Source organism: Pleuronectes platessa, chromosome 10 (assembly GCF_947347685.1).
Source record: "Pleuronectes platessa chromosome 10, fPlePla1.1, whole genome shotgun sequence".
NCBI lineage: Eukaryota > Metazoa > Chordata > Actinopteri > Pleuronectiformes > Pleuronectidae > Pleuronectes > Pleuronectes platessa.
In genome coordinates this window covers 9,648,442-9,663,336 of record NC_070635.1, presented here as the reverse complement: position 1 = coordinate 9,663,336, position 14,895 = coordinate 9,648,442, and positions in this window count along the sequence as shown.

Sequence of the window (14,895 nt, the reverse complement as noted above, 5' to 3'; positions counted from 1 at the left end):
GGTGTGATAAAAAAAAAATCCCTCAATCATTTTTTATCTCCATCTTGTTGTGATGACACTCATCTGAATTTGAAGTTGATCTGATGAAAGCCCTGGGACAAGTACGTAAAAGTAAAAATGTGGGATATTGCCAAAATGGCCACTAAAAGCAAAATGGCGGACTTCCTGTTGCGTTTTTCATAATGCTCCATGAGACTTTTTTTCATGACTGGTCACGATACACCTATATCCAGATTTTGATGAAAATCCGTTATGTGGAAACCTAGGGGCTGGTTCCAGGGGGCGCTGTAGAGCCATTTTGCCACGCCCAATTCCAATTACTCCAGAATACTAAAATATCCGCAGACCTTGAATTTCCTGCAAAGTTTCATAACTTTTTGAGCATGTCTAGACCCTGAAAAAGCCCCCCAAAGGGAAATAATAATAATAATAATAATAATAAAAATCCTTACAGATTCAATAGGGCCTCTCACCATTCGGTGCTCGGGCCCTAATAAACTAGGGCTACGTTGTAGCACTTGCGGGCCCGAGCACCCGCACGTTGAAGCCTGTTGCGGTCGGTGGAGAGAGCGATCGATGACCAAGCGCACATCATCGATCGAGCATGCACTTCTCCACAATAAATGCGTTTTGCGCTCTGCGGCAGTAGGATTGCCAGTAGGTGGCGCCATCACTATTATTACGCACAGACATCTATTTATCTGTTCATGTAGGCGCTCTGATGTAGCGTGAGCAATTTTGTGTCAATCGGACAATGTTAACACAACTTAATATTCACACTGATCAGTAGGTGGCGCTATGACCCTGAACTAATATTTATATGTGGAGCTGTTCAGATTAGTATTGTGATCATAGGTCAGTAGTTTGGAGCCGGTTGGATAATGCAGAGTGGATTAACAAAGTACTTCCTGTTTCCTGGCGAATCAGTAGGTGGCGCTATGACACTGAGGAAATATTGACACATAGAGCTGTTCAGGCTTGTACTCTTATCATGTGACAGAAGTTTGGTAGTGATAGGACAATGCACAGTGGACTTATGAAAACATCGTGTCCTTTGGCGAAGGATGATCCTTCGCCAAACATCAATGTTTACATGGTTTGAGGAAATGTCACAATTCTGACCTTGATTCAATGACTTGACTGAGCTCATTTGAGCTGTATATCTTAAAGCAGCCAGGAGCAGTTCATCAAAGTATAAAACATGTCACTTCCTGTAGCCACCAGGGGGCGCTGTAATTTCAAGTCATAATTTCTGTGTAGATGTCATCAGGATGGCACCCTTGTCTTACATGTCTAGTTTGGACTCGATTGGACAATGTATGTCCGAGATACAGAACCTCGTGTTTTGATGGCGTTTAATCAAACTCAAGACGCCACGCCACGGTCACACGGTGTGACGAAAGGTCAATCTCTTAATCACTTTTTATCTCCATCTTGTTGTGATGGCACTGATCTTAATTTGAAGTTAATCTGATGAAAGCCCTGGGACAAGTGCATCAAGTAAAAATGTGGAATATGGAAAAAAAATGGCCACTTAATCCAAAATGGCGGCCTCCCTGTTTGGTCAAGCATACCTATCCAAGATATTTTTTTGTTTGTTATGAAACGACACATGTCCCGATAGATTTGTATAAATGTCGGCCATCGTAGTGCCGGGGTTGCCCTATAGGGGGCGCTGGTCAGTTTTTTTGCCACGCCCATTTCTTAAAACCATATGAATATCTTCAGGGGGGGGCTGTTGTTACACACATGTAGTTTGAGAGAGATAGAATCATGAACACTGAAGTTACAGCAATTTCGTGTTTCACGGCGAGTTGATGAACTTTAATGCCACGCCATTCATATGGCGTTTGACGAAAAGTCACGGTAATCTTATGTCTTCATTGTCAATGTCTTGGGACCCATTTGATACAGTTTGACATGGTTGAGGTCAGTGGATGAGGAGAAATTCATCCAAGTGTAAGACAAGCAAAAAACAAGACATTTCCTGTTGCCACCAGGGGGCGCTGCGGTTTTAAGTCATCATTTATGCATAGATGTCATCAGGCGGGGACTATTGTCTTACATGTCTAGTTTGGACTTGATTGGAACATGTATGTCCGAGATACAGATGCCCGTGTTTTGATGGCGTGTAACCAATTTTTAACGCCATGCCACGGTCACACGGTGTGATAAAAAAAAAATCCCTCAATCATTTTTTATCTCCATCTTGTTGTGATGACACTCATCTGAATTTGAAGTTGATCTGATGAAAGCCCTGGGACAAGTACGTAAAAGTAAAAATGTGGGATATTGCCAAAATGGCCACTAAAAGCAAAATGGCGGACTTCCTGTTGCGTTTTTCATAATGCTCCATGAGACTTTTTTTCATGACTGGTCACGATACACCTATATCCAGATTTTGATGAAAATCCGTTATGTGGAAACCTAGGGGCTGGTTCCAGGGGGCGCTGTAGAGCCATTTTGCCACGCCCAATTCCAATTACTCCAGAATACTAAAATATCCGCAGACCTTGAATTTCCTGCAAAGTTTCATAACTTTTTGAGCATGTCTAGACCCTGAAAAAGCCCCCCAAAGGGAAATAATAATAACTAGGGCTACGTTGTAGCACTAACGGGCCCGAGCACAGGCAATTTCAAGTCTGTTGCGGTCGGGGAAGAGAGAGCGATCGATGACCAAGCGCACGTCTCTGCCTTGCTTGCGTTTTAAGCTCTGCAGCAAGAATAAACGCTTCACTTCCTGTAGCCAGCAGGTGGCGCTAGGATTTTAAGTCATGGTGTCTTTGTAGATGTCATCAGGTCGCGACTCTTGTCTTACATGTCTAGTTTGGAGTTGATTGGACCAAATATGTCCAAGATACAGACGCTCGTGTTTTGATGGCGTGTGATCAGACTTTGACTCCACGCCATGGTAAGAGTTTAGTGTTTTCCTATTTTGTAACAGGTAAAAATAGCAGTTAAATGTCAACAGTTGTCTTTATTGTCGTTCTATTATTTAATAAATGCAACAAACTATAGTTTTTATATATATTGTATGTCTATATATATATATATAACTTTATAACCTGTGTTATCAAATATGTTGTGCGGCACCAGACAGCTTTAAATTGGGGGAAGAGTGGTCGAGCACAGGCAATTTCAAGTCTGTTGCGGTCGGGGGAGAGAGAACGATCGATGACCAAGCGCATGTCTCTGCCTTGCGTGCGTTTTAAGCTCTGCAGCAACAATGAACGCTTCACTTCCTGTAGCCAGTGGCGCTAGGATTTTAAGTCATGATGTCTGTGTAGATGTCATCAGGTCGCGACCCTTGTCTTACATGTCTAGTTTGGAGTTGATTGGACCAAATATGTCCAAGATACAGACACTCGTGTTTTGATGGCGTGTGATCAGACTTTGACTCCACGCCATGGTCAGAGTTTGGTGTTTTCCTATTTTGTAACAGGTAAAAATAGCAGTTAAATGTCAACAGTTGTCTTTATTGTCGTTCTATTATTTAATAAATGCAACAAACTATAGTTTTTATATATATATATATAACTTTATAACCTGTGTTATCAATAATGTTGTGCGGCACCAGACAGCTTTAAATTGGGGGAAGAGTGGTCAAGCACAGGCAATTTCAAGTCTGTTGCGGTCGGGGAAGAGAGAACGATCGATGACCAAGCGCATGTCTCTGCCTTGCGTGCGTTTTAAGCTCTGCAGCAACAATAAACGCTTCACTTCCTGTAGCCAGCAGGTGGCGCTAGGATTTTAAGTCATGATGTCTTTGTAGATGTCATCAGGTCGCGACCCTTGTCTTACATGTCTAGTTTGGAGTTGATTGGACCAAATATGTCCAAGATACAGACACTCGTGTTTTGATGGCGTGTGATCAGACTTTGACTCCACGCCATGGTTAGAGTTTGGTGTTTTCCTATTTTGTAACAGGTAAAAATAGCAGTTAAATGTCAACAGTTGTCTTTATTGTCGTTCTATTATTTAATAAATGCAACAAACTATAGTTTTTATATATATTGTATGACTATATATATATATATATATATATATATATATATATATATATAGTCATATATATAACTTTATAACCTGTGTTATCAAATATGTTGTGTGGCACCAGACAGCTTTAAATTGGGGGAAGAGTGGTCGAGCACAGGCAATTTCAAGTCTGTTGCGGTCGGGGGAGAGAGAACGATCGATGACCAAGCGCATGTCTCTGCCTTGCGTGCGTTTTAAGCTCTGCAGCAACAATAAACGCTTCACTTCCTGTAGCCAGTGGCGCTAGGATTTTAAGTCATGATGTCTTTGTAGATGTCATCAGGTCGCGACCCTTGTCTTACATGTCTAGTTTGGAGTTGATTGGACCAAATATGTCCAAGATACAGACACTCGTGTTTTGATGACGTGTGATCAGACTTTGACTCCACGCCATGGTCAGAGTTTGGTGTTTTCCTATTTTGTAACAGGTAAAAATAGCAGTTAAATGTCAACAGTTGTCTTTATTGTCGTTCTATTATTTAATAAATGCAACAAACTATAGTTTTTATATATATTGCATGACTATATATATATATATATATATATATATAACTTTATAACCTGTGTTATCAAATATGTTGTGCGGCAACAGACAGCTTTAAATTGGGGGAAGAGTGGAGGAAATAGTAAAGGTTGCCTACCCCTGCCTTAGGTGACACAATTTGTGCCTTGGTCAAACCATGATCCTACACTGCCCTCTAGTGACTTAATATTGCGGTACAAGTAGGTTGTGCCGGCAATATAAAGCCACTAGAGGTCAGTATAAGACCATGAAACACATACATGGTTGAAATGAAAACAGGTCTTTTCATTTTGCACATCAAGATTTTAAGCCTCACCACGGTCACACGGATTGATGAAAAGTTTAAATTTTGATAACTTTAGATCTTCATCTTGTTTTGTAGAGTCTCATCTAATTTTTAAGTTGATCTGATGAAAGCTCTCCGAGTAGTACATAAAAACATAACACGTCTTAAAAACAAGACATTTCCTGTTGCCACCAGGGGGCGCTGTGATTGTAAGTCACAATTTCTGCAGTGATGTCTTCTGGTCGCGACTCTTGTCGTATGTGTCTAGTTTGGACTCAATTGGACAAACTATGTCTGAAATATGGAAGCTTGTGTTTTGATGGCGTTTCATCAAACTTTAACGCCACACCACGGTCAGACGGTTTTGCTAAAACGTAATCCTTCAATAACTTTAGATCTCCAATTTGTTGTGATGACGATCGTCTAAATTTGAAGTTGATCTGATGAAAGCTGTACGACAAGTACATCAAAGAAAAAATATGGAATATGACCAAAATGGCCACTAAAGTCAAACTGGCGGGCTTCCTGTTGCGTTATTCATAATGCACTGATGGACTTTTTTGTGCATCTAGTCATGATACAAAATAGTCTTTGTTTTTTTTGAAGATCGGTGAATGCTAAATGAGGGGCTTTTCCGTAGGTGGCGCTCTTGAGCCATTTTGCCACGCCCTTTTCAAAATACTCCAGAATACGTAAATTTTCGCCGCCTTCGAATTTACTGCAAACTCCTACAACTTTTTGAGCACATTAAAGCCCTCAAAAAGCCAATTCATTTAAGCTAAGAAAAATAATAATAATAATAATAATAATAATCATTTCAATTTCAATAGGGCCTCCCACCGATTTCGGTGCTCGGGCCCTAATAATAATAATAAAAATCCTTACAGATTCAATAGGGCCTCTCACCATTCGGTGCTCGGGCCCTAATAAAGACGTACAATCTTTACTACACGGGGCACTGCAAATGGGACTCCCGTTATTTGAGCAGCCTCATTGGATTGGTGAGCTCCTGTGATCACTTGTATGAAAATGAGTATCGGCATCCATGTGGCTCCCGAGCAGATTTATGTGGCACCTTTCCACAGCCGTGTGTCTGCTTCAATCCCATTATTTCCAGCAGCTGGAGTTGCCGGGCACGTCGCCGCTGCTGTCTTGACCTCGGTGTTGACAGATGGATCCGGGGCCTCCTGCTCCTGCTCTGCAACGAGCCCGAGCTGCTTCTTTGCTGTGTTCCCTTCGCACCTGCCTGCCTTCCTAACTGTGTCGCGTGGTACTATTTCCTCCTGCACTTCCACATTCTGGGTATTTTTAAAAAATCCTCTTCATCAAGAATTTACATTGAGTGGCCTCGCAGCAGCAGGACTGGAGATCCGGTCTGTGGCCTGGTTTTGGCGGCAACGACCCCTGTAGAGGTTATGTTTTCTTCCGGGTGTCTCTCAGAACGTGTTCACACTGACGCCTTGAAATATGTTTAAGTAGCCGATGTGCTAAGTGGCTCATTAATATTTAACACCAGTGGACGTCTGGGTTTATTTTTACCTTCAGTGTGATCCAAGCTACATGGGAGGAAGACGTGCGGGACCTGGATTTGCACTGGAACCTATTTCGCTCCTATTCGTGCAAACGATTGATTGATTGATTAGCTCAAACGACTAACAACACCCCCCCCCCCCCCCCCCCCCCCTCTTAGCAGCTGTTTCCCTAACATGTCATATGAGCGTCCTCACCTGCAAACTCCCATCCAACCCACACACCCTCGCTCGCACGTACTTGCCCCTCCCTCTGCCCTCTCTCCGTCGCCGTCCGTCCGTCTCCCCTCCTCCCCCCCTCCCCTCCTGCCTGCATCAAAATTCTTGCTCGGCTGCTTGTTTCTTTATCCCCCCCCCCCCCCCCCCCCCCCCCCCCCATCCCTGTTAGTCATGCAAATAATAAACTGTGAAACCGCCCCTGACAATGGCATTATCCCCTTCTTCTTTTCCTCTCTTTCTCCGAGCCCTATAAATAAGCACTATCACAGCATCTCCCGCCTCTCTCTCTCTCTCTCTCTCTCTCTCCCCCTCTGTCATCCTTCTCTACCTCCTACTCACACACACATATATACATACAGGCAAACAGCATCATCAATCAAGGGATGGGAGGGGGGAGGCGGGGAGGTGGGTGGCTGGGGGGGGGGGACGCAGCCACACACTCAGTAGCACATTTCAACATATATCGCCTCTGACATCTTCGCCTGTACACTGCATATGCAGCCTGTGTTAACACACATTCACAGCTTGCTCGTACACTGCAATGAGGGAGACGCAAACAGCTCACACACACAAACACACACACACGCTCACACAAGCAAACACACACACACTGACACAACCCCATATACAAAGCCTGTCCCAATGTCTACAACAGACCCTCGCTCCTGCAGGACCCTCATCCTCCTCCTCCCCATCCTCCTCCTCCTCTCAGCCCACCCCCACCCCCCCCCTCTCTAGCCCGCAACGAGCGAAGGGAAGAGGAGCTTACTCAGTCTCCTGGAGCCGATGCATCCCATGGTGTATTCACAAAGGCCCTGGATACAAGCGTGGAAGTGTTACCCAGACACCGTGCATTCTCCCTCTTCCTCGTGCGACTCTCTCCTTCTCTCTAGCTTCTTTTTCTTGCTCTCCGGTGCTCTCTCTTTTCCTCTCTCCCTCCTGCGCTTGCTCGATTCCCTCTCTCTCTCTGCCTCTCTCTCTCCACCTCCCTCCCTCCCTCCCTCCCTTCCATCGCTCTCTCTCTCCCTCCCCGGTGCAGTGTCTTAGAAGCGATCCGGTTAGTAAGTCAGTATGCCTGGGGGGGAAAGATTAGGACTAAATAAAGATGTGAGGCATTACTAACCATCAGATAAATATTATCCAAAGATGTGTCATATGTGTCTTTTTTTTAAATATTTTGAATCAATATCTCAAATATCTAGCCTGTAATATTAGATGTATTCATTTTGCAGCAACCAGCTCATGTATTTAAACAATCTGAGTTGCTGAGACTGACAAAGATATAGTTATGTCATTTGTAAACATGAATAAAACAACAAACATGCAATGATCTAATGAGAGGTTAAAACAACAATTAGATTGACTGAGTGTGAGTGTGTGTGAGTGTGTGTGTGTATCGGGTTGCCACTATAGCAGATCAATAGCCCAGTGCGGAGAGTGCCGGGCTGCCATTGTTGTAGATATCCCTGCACTGCTGTAATATTGTAGAGCTAAAATGGGGGATTCTCTCTCTGTCTCCCTCTCCTGTGTGCGCTCAGCCTAACAATACACTGCAGCGGTTTCCTCGCGCCTCTCCTCTCTCCATCTCCCCCCTCAATCACCCGCCACCTCCTCCTCCTTCCCCCTTCATCCCTTCTATCCTCCTCTCTCCCACTGATGGCCCTGAAGAAAGTCACCAAAACTTTGCAATCCAGACCCCCCAAAAAAAACTAAACAGGTGAGTGACATGGCCAGATCTTCCTCCTTCCTCACCTCCCTTCCGTGGTGAAGAACAACAGGCTCCTTTATCTTTAACTCCCTCAGTTAACTCTCTCATTTGACATGCATTGATAACTCCAACGCCACCACACTTAAACCCTCCACCTTCTCCATCACTTATAGATCTCTTCTTTTTTTGTTCTTTTCATCCTGCCTTCTTTACTCCTCTCCCTCCTCTCAGTCTTGGCAGACCACTGCCCCTCTCCTTGGTTGATTACACATTTATGTGTGCTGTTTCGAGAAGTGTTCGCCCTGCAAATGATGCTAGCACAGTCTGGACAGTGAGAGAGTGCTGTATGTGTGGAGGGAGAGAGAGAGAGAGAGAAAGAGAGAGAGGTGGGGGGACATGTGTGGTCATTCATGTTTTGGTTGAGTTTACACACATTGAGGAGAGAAGAAAGAGAGAAATCAAGCAGGACAGATGGAGGGACCGGGAGAAAAAATAAAAGATATATTGGCAGATGGGGGGAAGGTTTGGAAGGAAAGCAAAGAACCAGTTGAGTCATGTGTGGGGAGATGTGTGGGGATGAATCAGTGTGAAAAATAAAAAAATCTGCACTATAGAGTGGACAGAGGGAGAAGACGGACAATCGTCTGAAATAAAAATTTGGAAAATATGCAAAATAAGAGAGATATTTTGAAAAGTGTCACACATAAGAGTATGATACGTGTGTAGCAATAAAGGTGTTAGAGGCATTTGTGAAATATTTGTTTAAATCATTTAATGACACACTTGATTTGTTAAGAATAGGCAGTTACACATATGCATTGCAGCATTCTATCCACTATCTATCCATCCATCCATCAGGTCAATGTGCTACCTCTGCTTGTTAGCTTTAGTTCGTTGAAGCTATATTCATCCACTGTGCTCGTACTCCAATCCACGTTTCTTATAGATTACTGAATTTATTTTGTTTTCGGTTATTTTGTACATCCAGAAGAACGTTTCAGTAAGGATTCTAAAACGAAGTGCCTGGACTGCTGAGTTTGTTCTTGATTGCGCGTCGACAACATGCAAAGGACGGAGCCACACTAACAGAAGGGTTAACAGTGCATGTGTGACTTGCCAAACATAACAAATCGTACATAATCCAGCCAATCCCTGCATTGTGGGTTTATATATAGATGTATGTGAGCTCTCTCTGGTGGCTATAGGCTGCTGAAGGGGTCAGCCTCACTCCCCCTGAGCCTGGGTTCTATAAAATACACTAAGTAAACTGAGTCTATTTTCTTTCACACTTGTTTCCCTCTCTGGGTCTCTATTCACTCCACATATTGCCGTGACTTGGTGTCAGGCTCAGATTTGATGTCTTTATAATGCTTCCGTCAATCTTTCTTTACACAGCTTCGTTGTAAATCATACTTTTTTTCTATTGCAGAAATCCTCAGTTAATCTGTGTGCGTCTGTGTCGCTTTACCTCGCCATTATAATTCATGTTCGGTTCTCCTTTTCTTGTGGAGTCAGCAGAGGTGGGACATATTTAACCCACAGCACAAACTAGGTCAGATTTCTGAGAAGCAAAACACATTCGCTGGAGCCGCGTCTAGTCGAATGACAGAGATTTAACATGACAACACAATGAAAATCACTTGGTTTCGGACCGTTGCTCGGTCGAAACAAGACATTTTTATGATGTCACCTTGAGATGTGGTGGTTGTGATCGGCTCTTTTCATTTTTCAGCTGTTTTATGATGTTTTGTAGGACAAATTATCCATTTATTAATTGAGCTTATGATCCACATTTATCAATAATGACAATAATTATTACCAGCAGTCACACGCTTCATGTATATCGATACACCTGTGACAACGTGATGATCTATGATAAGGCCCATCGGTGTGAGACAAGGTCAAACACAGAGGGAAGAAATTCTTGACACTAATCTCACTCGTGATACATGGGCCATTCATAGAGATGAGCAGCTCTCACCATCTTGGTCCACACCTCTTAACTTAACCCTCACACACGCGTGTACCGAGACCCGCAAACCGCTTTGCAACACATGTCACAGACAACTTCCATTTTGTTCCCGTCAACGCATCTCTTGTTTTCTTATCTGGGGAGATGATGTTGCTCTGAATTTAAATGCAACCTCGCCTGATTAATATTATCTTGAGGGCTCCCACACACATATACACACACATCTCATTCGGGTAATCAGTGACTTTCATGTATCTGTCTTTATCTGTCTATCAGCTCGTGGCTGTTATGTAGGACGCACCTCAAGGATAATGAACAACAGCTTTAATACTATCTCTATAAAGGAGTTCTGCACTGATGAATAGAAATATCTGTTTCCAAAGTCACTCAAAAAGTTTTAAAAGCGTTTTTTGTATAAAAAAGGAGCTCAGACACAAGAATAGACCATTTACTAACAGACTCCGTTTTGGATCACTCCACTGATTTCGGCATTTACCTCCGTTTGTCTGTTAGTTAGCAGGATTACGCAAGAACCACAGGAAGGACTACGGTATGGATTAAGAAAGAAGCCGTACATGTCGGTGTGGATCCGGATCAGGGGGCGGACACAGGAGGTTGTTCACTTAATCTAAGGTTACGAGATCGGGCGTTTCATCAGGGAACAATTCATGTTCATCAATAATATTCATCAATATTAGCGGAGTGATATTTACGAGTGTTATTATTGTTACTATAGTGCATTTGGTGTGTTTATATACAGATGTAGCACATTTAAATGTGGTTTCATAAAGAGACTTTTGGGCCTTGTTGGAGGTATAGAGCTCTACTGTTGTTCTATATACTGTAGCTTTGTTTGTATTCTCAGCTCTTCTAAATGTAACTGCAGCTGGTCTGTGTTACTATTATGAGGTAATTAGAACCACATTACAAATCTGCCCTCTAGGAGCCACCTAGCTAGTTGAGGGGGAGCACGGTGTGTGTGGCTTGAGGAGTAAAGAAGGGGGGGTTATATCTGACAGCCAGCATGCATTGTGTTTCACATTTGAAGAAGGAGAGAAAGGATGTACTGTTGGTGAGGAGGGAGGAGTGGATGAAGGCAGGAGAAGATGAGAGAGAGAGTAAGATGAAGGGGGCAAAGCCAGACGGGAGGGAATTACTGATAGTGAGGGGTTTGTTTTGAAGATGGAGGAGGTGGGCGGGTACAAGCGAGAGATATAAATGCTGTTCGTAAAAGAGGCAGTCTTTGATAAGGTGATCTCTAGTGGTCATGCTTGCGTGATTAGGGTTTATTTTCACCAGTGTGAGATGGAGTTCATGGGTATTATTAGTTGATGCTGTGGGCTGATTTCTAACTTGAAATCCTCAGTTAGATATATTTTTTGGGGTGCGTTGTGTATATGTGTGTGTTGGTGGTCTGGAGCCTCTGCACTCATGATATCTGTGCACTTACGCAAAGGCCAAGAAAATGCCTGCGTACAAGGAGTTCAGCTCTCCTCTATTATTTACAATTCTCTTTCCCTCTCTCCTGCAATTACCCTACATTCTTCTTCTCTCCAGCCCATCGCGTCTAGACCACCACCAGTGACACTCCGTTTGTCCTCAGTGATGCTTCTGTGTTCAGCTTGTTCTTCGTGTGTCTGTTCTCCTCCACACGGCCATCAGTGTTTTTTTATAGTCCTGTCAGTATTTACAAGTTTTCACTCTACAAGCCCTCTTGTTTTTTTTCATCACATCTCCAGCTGAAGTGGATTTGCTTGCTGTCTGAGTTTCTGGGGGATTCTTCCTCCCTGAAGGCTTTTTAGTCTGGGTTTGTGTGGCACAGTCATGTGTGTGTGAGTCTGACATCTGCTGGGGAAACTGAATTAGTGCAGTCTAACCATGACATTGAAAGGAAGCCCGTTTTGGCAGCAGAAACATTTTTCCTCTGACTGATTTATTTTGGTGATTTAAACTGATTTATCAACTGATATTTGCTCAGTCAGAGATATATCAGTGTGGAAGCAAATGAAATCCGTTACAGGATAGAGTGCTTGGGGTAATTTTGAAATGCTGAAAATTCTAATTTAATCTCAGTCAAAGAAAAAAAGGCTACAACCAAAATTATCTACAACCCAATGTCCATTTGTATTCCAATGCCCTGCAGGTGACAGGTGAAGAGAAACAATAAAACACAACTCCAACATACTAACCTACAGTTTATCATATAAATCGGAGGTTCTCTGTTTTTTCATATATGCCCCTTGGAATAATTTAAAAAAGTCTCTTTTTTCTTTACACTTCTACACAGTCCATTTTTATGAAATATTTTCACCATATCAACACTGAATAATTAAGTATCATGATGATTTTAATGGATGAGTCTGGAAACTTTTCTCTGACCCTTGTTTGAGAACCACTGACTATTATATTGGCCGATATATCGATATTGAAATTGCTATACCTTTATAGTCAGTGTCAGCATGAGCTCTAGTCACAGGTATGCAGCTCTCCGTCTACACCAGCTATGCTTGAAATGTTTTCTTAAACCTGTTCACAGCTTTTTGTTCTTGCACCTTCATCACAGGCTGCACTTCATGTTTACACGATGAGGGAGAGGGCTTGAGCGCGACCTGGGCAGGTCACCGGTCTATCACAAGGCCGACATACAGAGACAAAAAACCCTTCATGCTCCCATCCACACCTACGGGCAAATCAGAGTCAAATTGGTCACACGTGTACTATTCCAAAACGTCATCATAAAAGTCTTTGTTTATTGATTTTAGTCTTTTCTCGTGTTTTGGGAGCCTGTGAGGGAAAGGCCAGGAACTTTTGATGTTAAATCTGAAAGCTAAGATAATAACATATTCACAGAAATAGGTTTGTGCATGCATATCAACAGAGTGTTTTGTGTGTAAAATGGTTTTTAATTCCCAACTGCTCAGATGGGGCACAGATAATATACTTTGCTTGCGTGTGAGCGACTAAAAACATGAAATTATGTTCAAATGGATTCTCCCTCTCCCTTTGTGACGTGTCCAGAGAGAGAGAGAGGGGGAGAAAGAGCAAGAGGGACTGTACCACTGAATGAATTGAAAATGATCCAAGATGAGGACATTAACTCTGAGCACTGAGGTATTGTATGCAGGTACTGACTCACACGAGCAGTGGGAGGTGGAAAGGGATGAGCGGAAAGAAAGATGGGGAAGGGAAATAAAAGTGCTGCGTATGAAGGGCACATTGGGAAATGGAGCGATTGGGGGAGAAAAGTGGTGGAAAAATCCAGCATGAGAGAGAAAGAGAGAAAGAGAGAGAGGGGGAGAAAAATATGGCACTTTAGATAGGGAGGGGGAGAGGAACTGTTCATTCCAAGGTTTGGCTGCATTCCAGGCTGTCTGGCTCTGATTCTGACGGCCTTCTGCTTCTTGTTTTTTGTTTGTTTTTTGGTCTTACCTCCAGACTTACTGGACCCTGGAGCGGCCTTCTCCTTAACTGATCCAAACGTTCCTAACTTCAGACATCAAGGTACCAGCCTGTGTTTGCAGCTGGCTGAAAAGGGGCAGAAGAATGTTACACATATGTCACTTCAGCTTTCTTAATCCCCTCACTGGTCAAACAGAATGTATAATCTCATGGATCAGCTGGAATCTAGTATGACAAACAAACATGGACCTCCTCTCACATGAGAGGCTGTGTCAGCCGCAGCCAGACTGGGGTGCACGTTTTCCCCCCTCAGAGTTGATGTGGAAAACTCTGAGTGGTAACTCGACACATTTTTTTCATGCCAGTGGAAGTTGGGAGAGACTGGAAACATTCCTTGTTGGACAATGGGATATCAAAGACCCCAATGACCACTCCCTGTAGTTCACGGACATGAATCAGGGAACAACAGGTTACACAACTACTAATGTGGAGGTTTGACTGAAACAGAACTCAATCAAGAGGAGGGGGACGGCCCCGTGGTTCCACAAGTTCAATTGAGTTTGCTGTGTCTCAACTGAGGTGTCACAGGGTGATCTGTGAGGGCGTGGCGGTCTCGGTGAGACTGCAGAGAATCGCTCATACGTACATGTGTTACTCACCACACATTCACTTGATACACATCCACTTTAACAAGTCATTCTATCTCACAATCAATTTTCAAAGACACAAAGTTTGTTAGGGGCTGTGAACTGAAATTGTTTGTCAAGAAATGTGCTGATAAAACAAAAACAAGTGTATAAAAGCAGACAAGACAAAAAATAAAATGTGACGGTTTGGAAACATATGTGTTAAAAAAAACACAAGGTGTGATACATAAAAAAAGAAAGGAAAAACCTTCTGCTGAGTCGCTAAAGGATGAAAAAGATGAACAATAAAATGCTCCTACATGTTTCTAATTAATTATTTTTCATTATTTCTGACCAAAAAGGTCTTAAATCCATTACTTAATTGTTTTCTCTCCAAAAATGAGGTACAAAATGAAGTATTGATTTCACAAAGCCGTAACATTTAATTAGCTTGACGTCTTTTTAACTTTAATAAAATGTTTTAATTTTGGTCAAAATTAAAACCTAATATATACGATAAAAAAACTGGAAAATGACTCATGATACACATGACCTATTTCTTGCCGTGTACAAAGGATCACTGGACATGAAAGTGTGA